Source organism: Zea mays, chromosome 6, assembly GCF_902167145.1.
Source record: "Zea mays cultivar B73 chromosome 6, Zm-B73-REFERENCE-NAM-5.0, whole genome shotgun sequence".
Taxonomy (NCBI): domain Eukaryota; kingdom Viridiplantae; phylum Streptophyta; class Magnoliopsida; order Poales; family Poaceae; genus Zea; species Zea mays.
Genome location: NC_050101.1, coordinates 161,104,692 through 161,117,091, shown reverse-complemented (window position 1 = coordinate 161,117,091; position 12,400 = coordinate 161,104,692).

The window sequence follows — 12,400 nt, the reverse complement described above, 5'->3', positions numbered from 1 at the left end:
TCAAGGTCATCATCACTTGAGGATTCTTCCTCAACTTGTATTTTTGCTTTTCCTTTTCTTTCATGATTTGCTTTGAGGGCCAAATCCTTTCTTTTGGAAGATGATTCTTCTTTGTCGTTGATGTGCATGTACATTTCATGGGCATTGATCTTTCCCAAAATTTGTGTGGGTGTGGTAACCGAAAGATCCATTTGATGTAGCACAGTGACAATGTGTCCATATTTGTCTATTGGGAGGACACTGAGAATCTTCCTCACAACATCCGGTTGTGAGATTTGAGTAAGCCCCAATCCATTGACTTCCTCTACAAGAATATTAAGTCGTGAGTACATAGCGTTTGCATTTTCATTAGCAAGCATTTCAAAAGAATTTAACTTTCGCATAGCTATGTGATATCTTTCCTCACGTTCACTTCTAGTTCCTTCGTGTAGAGCACAAATGTCCATCCACAAATCATGAGCATTTTTATGATTCCGAACTCTATTGAACACATCTTTGCAAAGGCCTCTAAAAAGGGTGTTTTTGGCCTTCGCATTCCATTTCTCATAATTGAACTCATCACCTACAAGATTTGTGGGATCTCTAGGTTGGGGAAACCCTTGTGTGGCGGCTTTATAGACACCAATGTCTATAGCCTCTAAGTATGCTTCCATACGAATTTTCCAATAAGGAAAATCGTCACCATCAAAAACGGGAGGAGGTCCATCCCCACCGGACATCGTAACTCTAGCGGTTAAGCTAATCTATGAGCAACAAGGCTCTGATACCAATTGAAAGGATCACGATGCCCAAGAGGGGGGGTGAATTGGGCTTTTCTAAAAATCAACACTAATTAAAACCTAAGCAAGAGCTAAACAAGAGCCCAACTTCACCCCAACAACTAGCACTAAGAAAATAATACTAGAAATGTAACAAGGCTAAAACAATGCTTCAAATACTTGCTAAACAAATACACAAAGTAAATAGCTTGAATTAAGTGCGGAATGTAAAGCAAAGTTTAGAAGACTCCTCCAATTTTTTCTCGAGGTATCGAAGAGTCGGCACTCTCCACTAGTCCTCGTTGGAGCACCCGCGCAAGGGTATCGCTCCCCCTTGGTCCTCGCAAGAACCAAGTGCTCACTACGAGATGATCCTTTGCCACTCCGGCGCGGTGGATCCCTCGAGACCGCTTACAAACTTGAGTCGGGTCACCAACAAGATCTTCACGGTGATCACCGAGCTCCCAACGCCACCAAGCCGTCTAGGTGATGCCGATCACCAAGAGTAACAAGCCATAGACTTTCGCTTGACCAAGAGAAGCCTAATGCAAGTGGTGTGTGCTCTAGGTGGCTCTCACTAGCGCTAATGAGGAACAAGCGCGGATTATGATTCTCTAATCTCCTCACTAGGCTTTTGGTGCTTGCAATACTCTACCAAGGTGCTGGAATAAATGTGGAGTGCAAGCCATTGAATATGGTGGGTGGAAGGGGTATAAATAGCCCTCAATCACCAACTAGCCGTTACAGGAAACTTGCTGCGCGATGGCGCACCGGACAGTCCGGTGCGCCACCGGTGCGCCACCGGTGCGCCAACGGTCACTTCCAACGGCTAGTTCTGACACAGAGCCGTTGGACTCATGGCGCACCGGACAGTGAACAGTCCACTGTCCGGTGCACACCGGACAGTCCGGTGCGATGTCCGGTGTGCCACTAAAATTCATCTCCGAAGACAGCGCTCTCGGGTTTCTGCGACTGGGAAGGCTCTGCTGTGAACCAGCCTGGTCCCACCTGGCAGAGGGTGCACCGGACAGTCTGGTGCACACCGGACAGTCCGGTGCCCCAAAGCCAGAAACCCTAAGTCTTGTTTTTCAGCTGATTTTCAAATCGGTTTTCGCTCTAACTTGTGTGTGAGTTCTAGAGTGACACCTAGCACTGTGTATGAGTGTGATTGTGCACCAACACTACACTAGAACTCTCTTGGTCAAACTACTCATCGACAACCCCTCTTTATAGTACGGCTAAAAGAGAATAAAAAGCCTAATTAAAATGCGAGTGTCCACATCTCCTTGACACTCGGACTCCGTAGACCTTCACCTTTTGTTTCGTCGTTTTAGCCGTCGCTTCGAGTTCTTATCTCCGGGATTGTTTTCTCCGTTGTAGTACTTCTACCTGTCATGCGACCTAACTTACCATTTGTCTCTGCAAAACACACGTTAGTCACATATAATAATACGTTGTCATTAATCACTAAAACCAACCAGGGGCCTAGATGCTTTCACGGTGCACCACCGGACAGTGTCCGGTGCACCAGAGGACTCCAACGCAAACTCGCCACCTTCGGGAATTTCCAGAGGCACTCGCGCTATAATTCACCGGACTGTCCGGTGTGCACCGGACATGTCCGGTGCTCCAAGGAAGGGCGGCCTCAGGCACTCGCCAGCCTCGGGTTTTCATTCCAGCCGCTCCGCTATAATTCACCGGACTGTCCGGTGTGCACCGGACTGTCCGGTGCATCTGCGGAGCAACGGCTACGACAGGCGCCAACGGCTACCTGCGACGGCATTCAATGCGCGCGCAGCGCGCGCAGAGTCAGAGTCGCCCATGCTGGCGCACCGGACACTCTACAGTACCTGTCCGGTGCGCCACCGGACATCAAGGCGGGCCCAGAAGTCAGAACTCCAACGGTCGATTTCCAACGGCACTGGTGACGTGGCGGGGGCACCGGACTGTCCGGTGCGCCATCGAACAGACAGCCCAGCCAACGGCCAAGTTTGGTGGTTGGGGCTATAAATACCCCAACCACCCCACCATTCATGGCATCCAAGTTCTCTACTTCCCAACTACTACAAGAGCTCTAGTATTCAATTCTAGACACACCAAAGAGATCAAATCCTCTCCAAATTCCACACAACGCCATAGTGACTAGAGAGAGTGATTTGCTTGTGTTCTTTTGAGCTCTTGCGCTTGGATTGCTTCCTTCTTTCTTGATACTTTCTTGTGATCAAACACTCACTTGTAATTGAGGCAAGAGGCACCAATTGTGTGGTGGCCCTTGCGGGAAGTTTGATTCCCAAGTGATTTAAGAAGAGAAGCTCACTCGGTCCGAGGGATCGATTGAGAGAGGGAAGGGTTGAAAGAGACCCGGCCTTTGTGGCCTCCTCAACGGGGAGTAGGTTTGCAAGAACCGAACCTCGGTAAAACAAATCCGCGTGTCACACTCTTCATTTGCTTGCGATTTGTTTTGCTCCCTCTCTCGCGGACTCGTTTATATTTCTAACGCTAACCCGGCTTGTAGTTGTGATTATTTTTGAGAATTTCAGTTTCGCCCTATTCACCCCCCCTCTAGGCGACTTTCACGAGCAAGCGGACGACGCCAGCACGCTCACAGAAAGCTTGCTGGACGTCACCCTCGTACCTGAGACGACGGTGCAGTCAGTCCCCGACGTGACTTTATCGCCGCTCGTCGACCAAGAGGTACCGACCGATTCCCATCCCACGTCATTTGGATTCAGCCTCAACCCGCCTAGCGACCTCGCTTTGGCGGGCGCTCTCATAGAGGCGAGTCCAAACCCTCTGGGGTTTCGCATGCGGTCGCCTTGGGACCGGCTGACGGACGTCTCGACCTACGGGCCCTCTGGGTCCGAGGAAGACGACGAGCCCAGCATCTGTTGGGATTTCTCTGGACTTGGCAACCCCAGTGCCATGCGGGACTTCATGACCGCATGTGACTACTGCCTCTCCGACTGTTCTGACGGTAGCCGCAGCCTTGGCGACGAAGACTGTGGCCCAAGCCGCGAATGTTTCCACGTCGATCTAGGGGGTCCCTCCGAAGGCAATCATCTCGGCATGCCGGAGGACGGTGATCTTCCTAGGCCGGTGCCCCGCGTTGACATCCCACGTGAGCTAGCTGTGGTCCCCGTTCAGGCGGCGGGCCATGACCCACAGCTCGAGCAAATCCGCGGGGCGCAGGCCAGGCTCGACGAGGGAGCAGGGGCGCTTGAGCCGATCCGCCGGGACGTCGGGCAGGCATGGGCAGGCCAACCCCCGGCCGGAGAAATACGTCATCTGCCCCAGGGTTTCCAGCACCGCGTCGCCGATGACGTCAGGGTCAGGCCGCCACCCGCATCTAGTGGGGTCGGCCAGAACCTGGCTGCAGCAGCGATGCTTCTCCGCGCGATGCCGGAGCCATCAACCACCGAGGGTCGGCGAATCCAGGGGGAGCTCAAGAATCTCCTGGAAGGCGCCGCGGTTCGACGGGCCGAGAGCTCTGCCTCCCGAAGGCAGGGATACCCCTCAGAACCTCATGCCGCGACTTCCCGATTCATGCGGGAAGCCTCGGTCTGCACCGGACGCACGCGCAACACCGCGCCTGCGGCCCCGGGCCGCCTCGGCAACGAGCACCATCGTCGCGACCGTCAGGCCCACCTCGACGAGAGGGTGCGCCGAGGCTACCACCCCAGGCGTGGGGGACGCTACGACAGCGGGGAGGATCGGAGTCCCTCGCCCGAACCACCCGGTCCGCAGGCCTTCAGCCGGGCCATCCGACGGGCACCGTTCCCGACCCGGTTCCGACCCCCGACTACTATCACAAAGTACTCGGGGGAGACGAGACCGGAACTGTGGCTCGCGGACTACCGTATGGCCTGCCAACTGGGTGGAACGGACGATGACAACCTCATCATCCGCAACCTCCCCCTGTTCCTCTCCGACACCGCTCGCGCCTGGTTGGAGCACCTGCCTCCGGGGCAGATCTCCAACTGGGACGACCTGGTCCAAGCTTTCGCCAGCAATTTCCAGGGCACGTACGTGCGCCCCGGGAATTCCTGGGACCTCCGAAGCTGCCGGCAGCAGCCAGGAGAGTCTCTCCGGGACTACATCCGACGATTCTCGAAGCAGCGCACCGAGCTGCCCAACATCACCAACTCGGATGTCATCGGCGCGTTCCTCGCCGGCACCACCTGCCGCGACCTGTTGAGCAAGTTGGGTCGCAAGACCCCCACCAGGGCGAGCGAGCTGATGGACATCGCCACCAAGTTCGCCTCCGGCCAGGAAGCGGTCGAGGCTATCTTCCGGAAGGACAAGCAGCCCTAGGGCCGCCCACCGGAAGATGCTCCCGAGGCGTCGACTCAGCGCGGCGCCAAGAAGAAAGGCAAGAAGAAGTCGCAAGCGAAACGCGACGCCGCCGACGCGGACCTTATCGCCGCCGCCGAGTACAAGAACCCTCGGAAACCCCCCGGAGGTGCCAACCTCTTCGACAAGATGCTCAAGGAGCCGTGCCCCTATCACCAGGGGCCCGTCAAGCACACCCTTGAGGAGTGTGTCATGCTTCGGTGCCACTTCCACAGGGTCGGGCCACTCGCGGAGGGTGGCAGGGCCCGCGACGACGATAAGAAGGAAGATCACCAAGCAGGGGAGTTCCCCGAGGTCCGCGACTGCTTCATGATCTACGGTGGGCAAGCGGCGAATACCTCGGCTCGGCACCGCAAGCAAGAGCGCCGGGAGGTCTGCGCGGTGAAGGTGGCGGCGCCAGTCTACCAAGACTGGTCCGACAAGCCCATCACCTTCGACCAAGCCGACCACCCCGACCACGTGTCAAGCCCGGGGAAATACCCGCTCGTCGTCGACCCCGTCATCGGCGACGTCAGGCTCACCAAGGTCCTCATGGACGGAGGCAGCAGCCTCAACATCATCTACGTCGAGACCCTCAGGCTCCTGCGTGTCGATCTGTCCTCCGTCCGAGCAGGCGCTGCGCCCTTCCATGGGATCATTCCCGGGAAGGGCGTCCAGCCCCTCGGACAACTCGACCTTCCCGTCTGCTTCGGAACACCCTCCAACTTCCGAAGGGAGACCCTGACGTTCGAGGTGGTCGGGTTCCGAGGAACCTACCACGCGGTAATGGGAAGACCATGCTACGCGAAGTTCATGGCCGTCCCCAACTACACCTAACTGAAGCTCAAGATGCCGGGTCCCAACGGGGTCATCACCGTCGGCCCCACGTACAAACACGCGTTCGAATGCGACGTGGAGTGCGTGGAGTACGCCGAGGCCCTCGCCGAGTCCGAGGCCCTCATCGCCGACCTGGAAAGCCTCTCTAAGGAGGTGCCAGACGTGAAACGTCACGCCGGTAACTTCGAGCCAGTGGAGACGGTTAAGGCCGTCCCCCTCGACCCCAGTGGCGACGCCTCCAAGCGGATCCGGATCGGCTCCGGGCTCGATCCCAAATAGGAAGCAGTGCTCGTCGACTTTCTCCGCGCGAACGTCGACGTCTTCGCATGGAGTCCCTCGGACATGCCCGGCATACCGAGGGATGTCGCCGAGCACTCGCTGGATATTCGAGCCGGAGCCCGACCCGTCAAGCAGCCTCTGCGCCGATTCGACGAGGAGAAGCGCAGAGCGATAGGCGAGGAGATCCACAAGCTAATGGCGGCAGGGTTCATCAAAGAGGTATTCCATCCCGAATGGCTTGCCAACCCTGTGCTCGTGAGAAAGAAAGGGGGGGGGGGAAATGGCGGATGTGTGTAGACTACACAGGTCTCAACAAAGCATGTCCGAAGGTTCCCTACCCTCTGCCTCGCATCGATCAAATCGTGGATTCCACTGCTAGGTGCGAAACCCTGTCTTTCCTCGATGCCTACTCAGGGTATCATCAAATCAGGATGAAAGAGTCCGACCAGCTCGCGACTTCTTTCATCACACCCTTCGGCATGTACTGCTATGTCACCATGCCGTTCGGCTTGAGGAATGCGGGCGCGGCGTACCAGCGGTGCATGAACCATGTGTTCGGCGAACACATTGGCCGCACGGTCGAGGCCTACGTCGATGACATCGTAGTCAAGACGAGGAAAGCTTCCGACCTCCTTTCCGACCTTGGAGTGACATTCCGATGTCTCAAGGCGAAAGGCGTCAAGCTCAATCCCGAGAAGTGTGTCTTCGGGGTGCCCCGAGGCATGCTCTTGGGGTTCATCGTCTCCGAGCGGGGCATCGAAGCCAACCCGGAGAAGATCGCAGCCATCACCAGCATGGGGCCCATCAAGGACTTGAAAGGCGTACAGAGGGTTATGGGATGTCTCGCGGCTCTGAGCCGCTTCATCTCACGCCTCGGCGAAAGAGGTCTACCACTGTACCGTCTCTTAAGGAAGGCCGAGTGCTTCACTTGGACCCCTGAGGCCGAGGAAGCTCTCGGGAACCTGAAGGCGCTCCTCACAAAGGCGCCTATCTTGGTGCCTCCAGCTGCCGGAGAAGCCCTCTTGGTCTACGTCGCCGCGACCACTCAGGTGGTTAGCGCCGCGATTGTGGTCGAGAGGCAAGAAGAGGGGAATGCATTGCCCGTTCAGAGGCCAGTTTACTTCGTCAGCGAGGTACTGTCCGAAACCAAGATCTGCTACCCACAAGTTCAGAAGCTACTGTACGCAGTGATCCTGACACGGCGGAAGTTGTGACACTACTTCGAGTCTCATCCGGTAACTGTGGTGTCATCCTTCCCCCTGGGGAGATCATCCAGTGCCGAGAGGCCTTGGGTAGGATTGCAAAGTGGGCAGTGGAAATCATGGGCGAGACAATCTCGTTCGCCCCTCGGAAGGCCATCAAGTCCCAGGTTTTGGCGGACTTCGTGGCCGAATGGGTCGACACCCAATTACCGACGGATCCGATCCAACCGGAGCTCTGGACCATGTTTTTCGACGGGTCGTTGATGAAGACAGGGGCCGGCGCAGGCCTGCTCTTCATCTCGCCCCTCGGGAAACACCTACGCTATGTGCTGCGCCTCCATTTCCCGGCGTCCAACAATGTGGCTGAGTACGAGGCTCTGGTCAACGGGTTGCGGATCGCCATCGAGCTAGGGGTCTGGCGCCTCGACGCCCGCGGTGACTCGTAGCTCGTCATCGACCCAGTCATGAAGAACTCCCACTGCCGCGACCCGAAGATGGAGGCCTACTGCGATGAGGTTCGGCGCTTGGAGGACAAGTTCTACGGGCTCGAGCTCAACCGCATTGCTCGGTGTTACAACGAGACTGCGGACGAGCTGGCTAAAATAGCCTCGGGGCGAACAACGGTTCCCCCGGACGTCTTCTCTCGGGATCTGCATCAACCCTCCGTCAAGATCGACGACACGCCTGAGCCTGAGGCGCCCTCGGCCCAGCCCGAGGTACCCTCGGCACAGCCCGAGGCACCCTCAGCTCGGCCCGAGGCGCCCTCGGTTCAGCCCGAGGTATTCTCGGCCCCCGAGGGTGAGGCGCTGCGCGTCGAGGAGGAGCGAAGCGGGGCCACGCCTGATCGAAACTGGCAGACCCCGTACCTGCAATATCTCCACCAAGGAGAGCTACCCCTCGACCGAACCGAGGCTCGGCGGGTGGCGCGGCACGCCAAGTCGTTCGTCTTGCTGGGCGATGAGAAGGAGCTCTACCACCGCAGCCCCTTTGGCATCCTCCAGCGATGCATCTCCGCCGCCGAAGGTCAGGAACTCCTGCGAGAGATACACTCGGGGGCTTGCGGCCATCACGCAGCGCCTCGAGCCCTTGTCGGGAATGCTTTCCGACAAGGCTTCTACTGGCCGACGGCGGTGGCCGACGCCACTAGAATTATCCGCACCTGCGAAGGGTGTCAATTCTGCGTGAGGCAGACCCACCTGCCCGCTCAGGCTCTGCAGACGATACCCATCACCTGGCCTTTCGTTGTGTGGGGTCTGGATCTCGTTGGCCCCTTGCAGAAGGCACCCGGGGGCTACACGCACCTGCTGGTCGCCATCGACAAATTCTCCAAGTGGATCGAGGTCCGACCTCTGAACAGCATCAGGTCCGAGCAGGCGGTGGCGTTCTTCACCAACATCATCCATCGCTTCGGGGTCCCGAACTCCATCATCACCGACAACGGCACCCAGTTCACCGGCAGAAAGTTCTTGGACTTCTGCGAGGATCACCATATCCGGGTGGACTGGGCCGCCGTGGCTCATCCCATGTCAAATGGGCAAGTAGAGCGTGCCAACGGCATGATTCTACAAGGGCTCAAGCCTCGGATCTACAACGACCTCAACAAGTTCGGCAAGCGATGGATGAAGGAACTCCCCTCGGTGGTCTAGAGCCTGAGGACAACGCCGAGCCGAGCCACGGGCTTCACCCCGTTCTTCCTAGTCTACGGGGCCGAGGCCGTCTTGCCCACAGACCTGGAATACGGCTCCCCGAGGACAAGGGCCTACAGAGATCAAAGCAACTAAGCTAGCCGAGAAGACTCACTGGACCAGCTGGAGGAGGCTCGGGACAAGGCCTTACTACACTCGGCGCGGTACCAGCAGTCCCTGCGACGCTACCACGCCCGAGGGGTCCGGTCCCGAGACCTCTAGGTGGGCGACCTGGTGCTTCGGCTGCGACAAGACGCCCGAGGGCGGCACAAGCTCACGCCCCCCTGGGAGGGGCCCTTCGTCATCGCCAAAGTTCTGAAGCCCGGAACGTACAAGCTGGCCAACAGTCAAGGCGAGGTCTACGGCAACGCTTGGAACATCCAACAGCTACGTCGCTTCTACCCTTAAGATGTTTTCAAGTTGTTCATATACCTCGCACCCACGCAAAGTTTAGTCATCAAGGAAGGGTCGGCCTCGCCCCGGCAAAGCCCGACCCTCCCTCGAGGGCTAAAAGGGGGGAACCCCCTCTGCGTCGAAATTTTCCTCGAAGAAAGATCTTTTCTGCCAGAATATCTTTCGTGCTTTTTGACTACTTCGAAAAGTGGATCCTGAAAACGACGGAGTACACGTAAGCAGCCAAGGCTGACCGAGCCGAGGAACTCCTACGCCTCCGGGATACGGATACCTCACTCATCACCTTCTGCGATAAGTAACTCGCGTTCGGATAAGTGATTCCGCGGACCGAACAAGTCTTCACGTTCGGAAGCTCTTCTGCCGAAGCGATCCTTCGAGCCCTCTCGACTGCGTCGGTGACAGAGCCCCATGGACGGGTAAGAGTGCGTGTAAGCGGCGAGGCCGACCGAGTCGAGGGACTCCTACGCCTCCGGGATACGGATACCTCACTCGTCACCTTCCGCGAGAAGCAACTCTCGCTCGCACAAACATCCCTGTTACCGACAAAAAAGTCCGGATACTCGAAACAAGAGGAAAAGAGACGCAGCTTTAAAATACAACTAGGGTGTGTTTTGGCCTCGGCGGCCGCAGGAAACACACGCTACAAGACGATCCGATCCTGTAGGCTCAGGTCTTGACGCTGGAAGGGGGCGGCAACACCCTCGGCATCGACGACACCTTCGGTGAGGTCCGACCTAGCCTCGGACGGCGACGCGATCCGAGGTCCTCCACTCTAAAGGACGACGTCGTCGCCACGCCCGAGCAATCACTGCCAGGGTCTTCTCCGGGAATTCGGCTCGAGCAGGCGGCTCGGCCGGTCACCCCGGGGCCTCGGCCAACCGTCCTCCAAGGACGTCAGCCCGACCCGAGGCCTCGGCTGGTCAACTCCGGAGTCGGTCCCGCTAACGGACGACCCGGCTGGGCTTCGGCCAACCAGGTTTCCTTTTCGAGCCAACTCTGCCCCTGTTCATGCTGATATCGCTACCCCTGGCCTCGGCTCATCGAAGAGCGGCCAAGGGGTCCCTTTAACTAAGCTAGAGAAGCCTCGGACCACAAGGCCGATGGCTGAAAGGTACCAACTCCCATGGAGTTGCGTTCCTCCAACGATGAGGCGGAAAGACGGCGGGTATCCCGCATCCGGGGGCTTGGAAGGTGGAAAGACACGATGCATAAGGGAGCGCGAAGACATGGTCGCCTTCCAAAGGGGGTCACCCTCCTTTTAAAGGCGACTCTCCCTACTTGCTCCCCCAACCGTCGCAGGCTGAGTCTTCGCCAACACACTCCAAGGTCCTCCCCTGCGGCGCGGGGGCTGGGTCCCACACGTCATGCAAACCGGCTCAGAACAGAAGAAGCCAAACCGCCGTGCGCGGTGTGCACGACCGCCCCGCGGTTACAAGTGACCCTCCACTTTTGCCCAGACCAACGGGCGAAAGGGGCGGGCAGCCATGCAGGCGGCATGCAACCGCGCCAAGCGGGCGCGCTTCTCCGACTCCCAACACGCCCAGCATGGAGGCCCAGGCCCACGCGTCATGCTACCAGTGCGCCGGATGCTTCGTGCATGCAACTGCACCGCCACTTGTGCCACCACCGCGCCTCCTCGACTGTGGAACCAATACCGCGACTCGAGGCGACCTAGCGCACGACCCAGTAGCGCCAGCCTGGCGCGGCGGACAGCGCGACCAAAAGTGGGCTGGCAGCAATGACGGTGGCAGGCGGACAGGAGCAGCAGTCACGTCGTCAGCCAAGCTCACGTCCCATCCGGGGGCAGCGAGAGAACCCTCTCTCACGACGTGAAGACAACGCGCCCGTGTTCCGTCCTCGAACGGCTCGCGCATGCGCAACGGCCGCCCCGCCAACCACTCACCCCGTCGCATTAACTCCGCGGCGGAACAGGCGGCGCCTCTGGCAGGAGAAGCAGGCGACGCTTCGCCTTCGCCATAATAACCGCCTCAAAAAAGGTACGCCGCGTCGTTCGATTTCGTATCCTTTTCCTTTTTCCTCTTTCTCTCTCTTGCAACAGGGACCGGGAAAGGGGGATACCCCGAAAAGGATCCTTCCCCGTGAAGGAACCAGGCTCCGAGCCTCCCTACTGATCAGAGGTTCGAAGGCTGGCCCCCCGGAAGGGTTCGACAGCCGCCTCAGATTGCGTGGGCCCTACCCCCACTACTGGTCAGAGGTTCGAAGGCCGGCCCCTCGGAAGGGTTCCACGGCCGCCTCAGGCTATTCGGGCTCCGCGCCCATTACTGATCAGGGGTTCGAAGGCTGACCCCCGAAGGGTTCACAGCCGCCTCAGACGCCGAGCGAGGGATGGCCATGGGTACGTTCGATACATAACCAAGGCTCGGGCTGCGCTCCCGAGGTACGCTAGGACATTTCCGAGACCAGCGGGAACGATCTTGTAACGGAATCCCATCAGAGGGAGGCATCGAGCCCTCGAACCCCGTCGCCAGGGGACCGGGTCCGGCAGATCACCCGCAGGTACTTTTGGGCGTGCCTCTGGGCCCCTAGCCGATCCCTAACGAACGGGGCATGGACGTCCACTCGGATTACCCGCTTGCAGCTCACCGGAGACACCATGTTCGGCGCCCATCGAGGGCAACATGGCGCTTTCCCCCCTCCTCCTTGCGGAAAGGCGACGCAGGGGCGTATGTAAAAAAGCCGAGTCTGTCCCTGATCACCCTCTCGCCCTGTGCAGAGGCTCGGGGGCTGCTCTCGCAATCCCGGCTCCGGCCGAACCGTTACAGCATCAACATACCAGCCCGAGAACTTGGGACCCGACCGTACACCCGGGCTACGGCCAGCTCGCATGAGGGAACAACCAGACCAGCCAAAGCATTACGCAAGGCATTAAGACCTC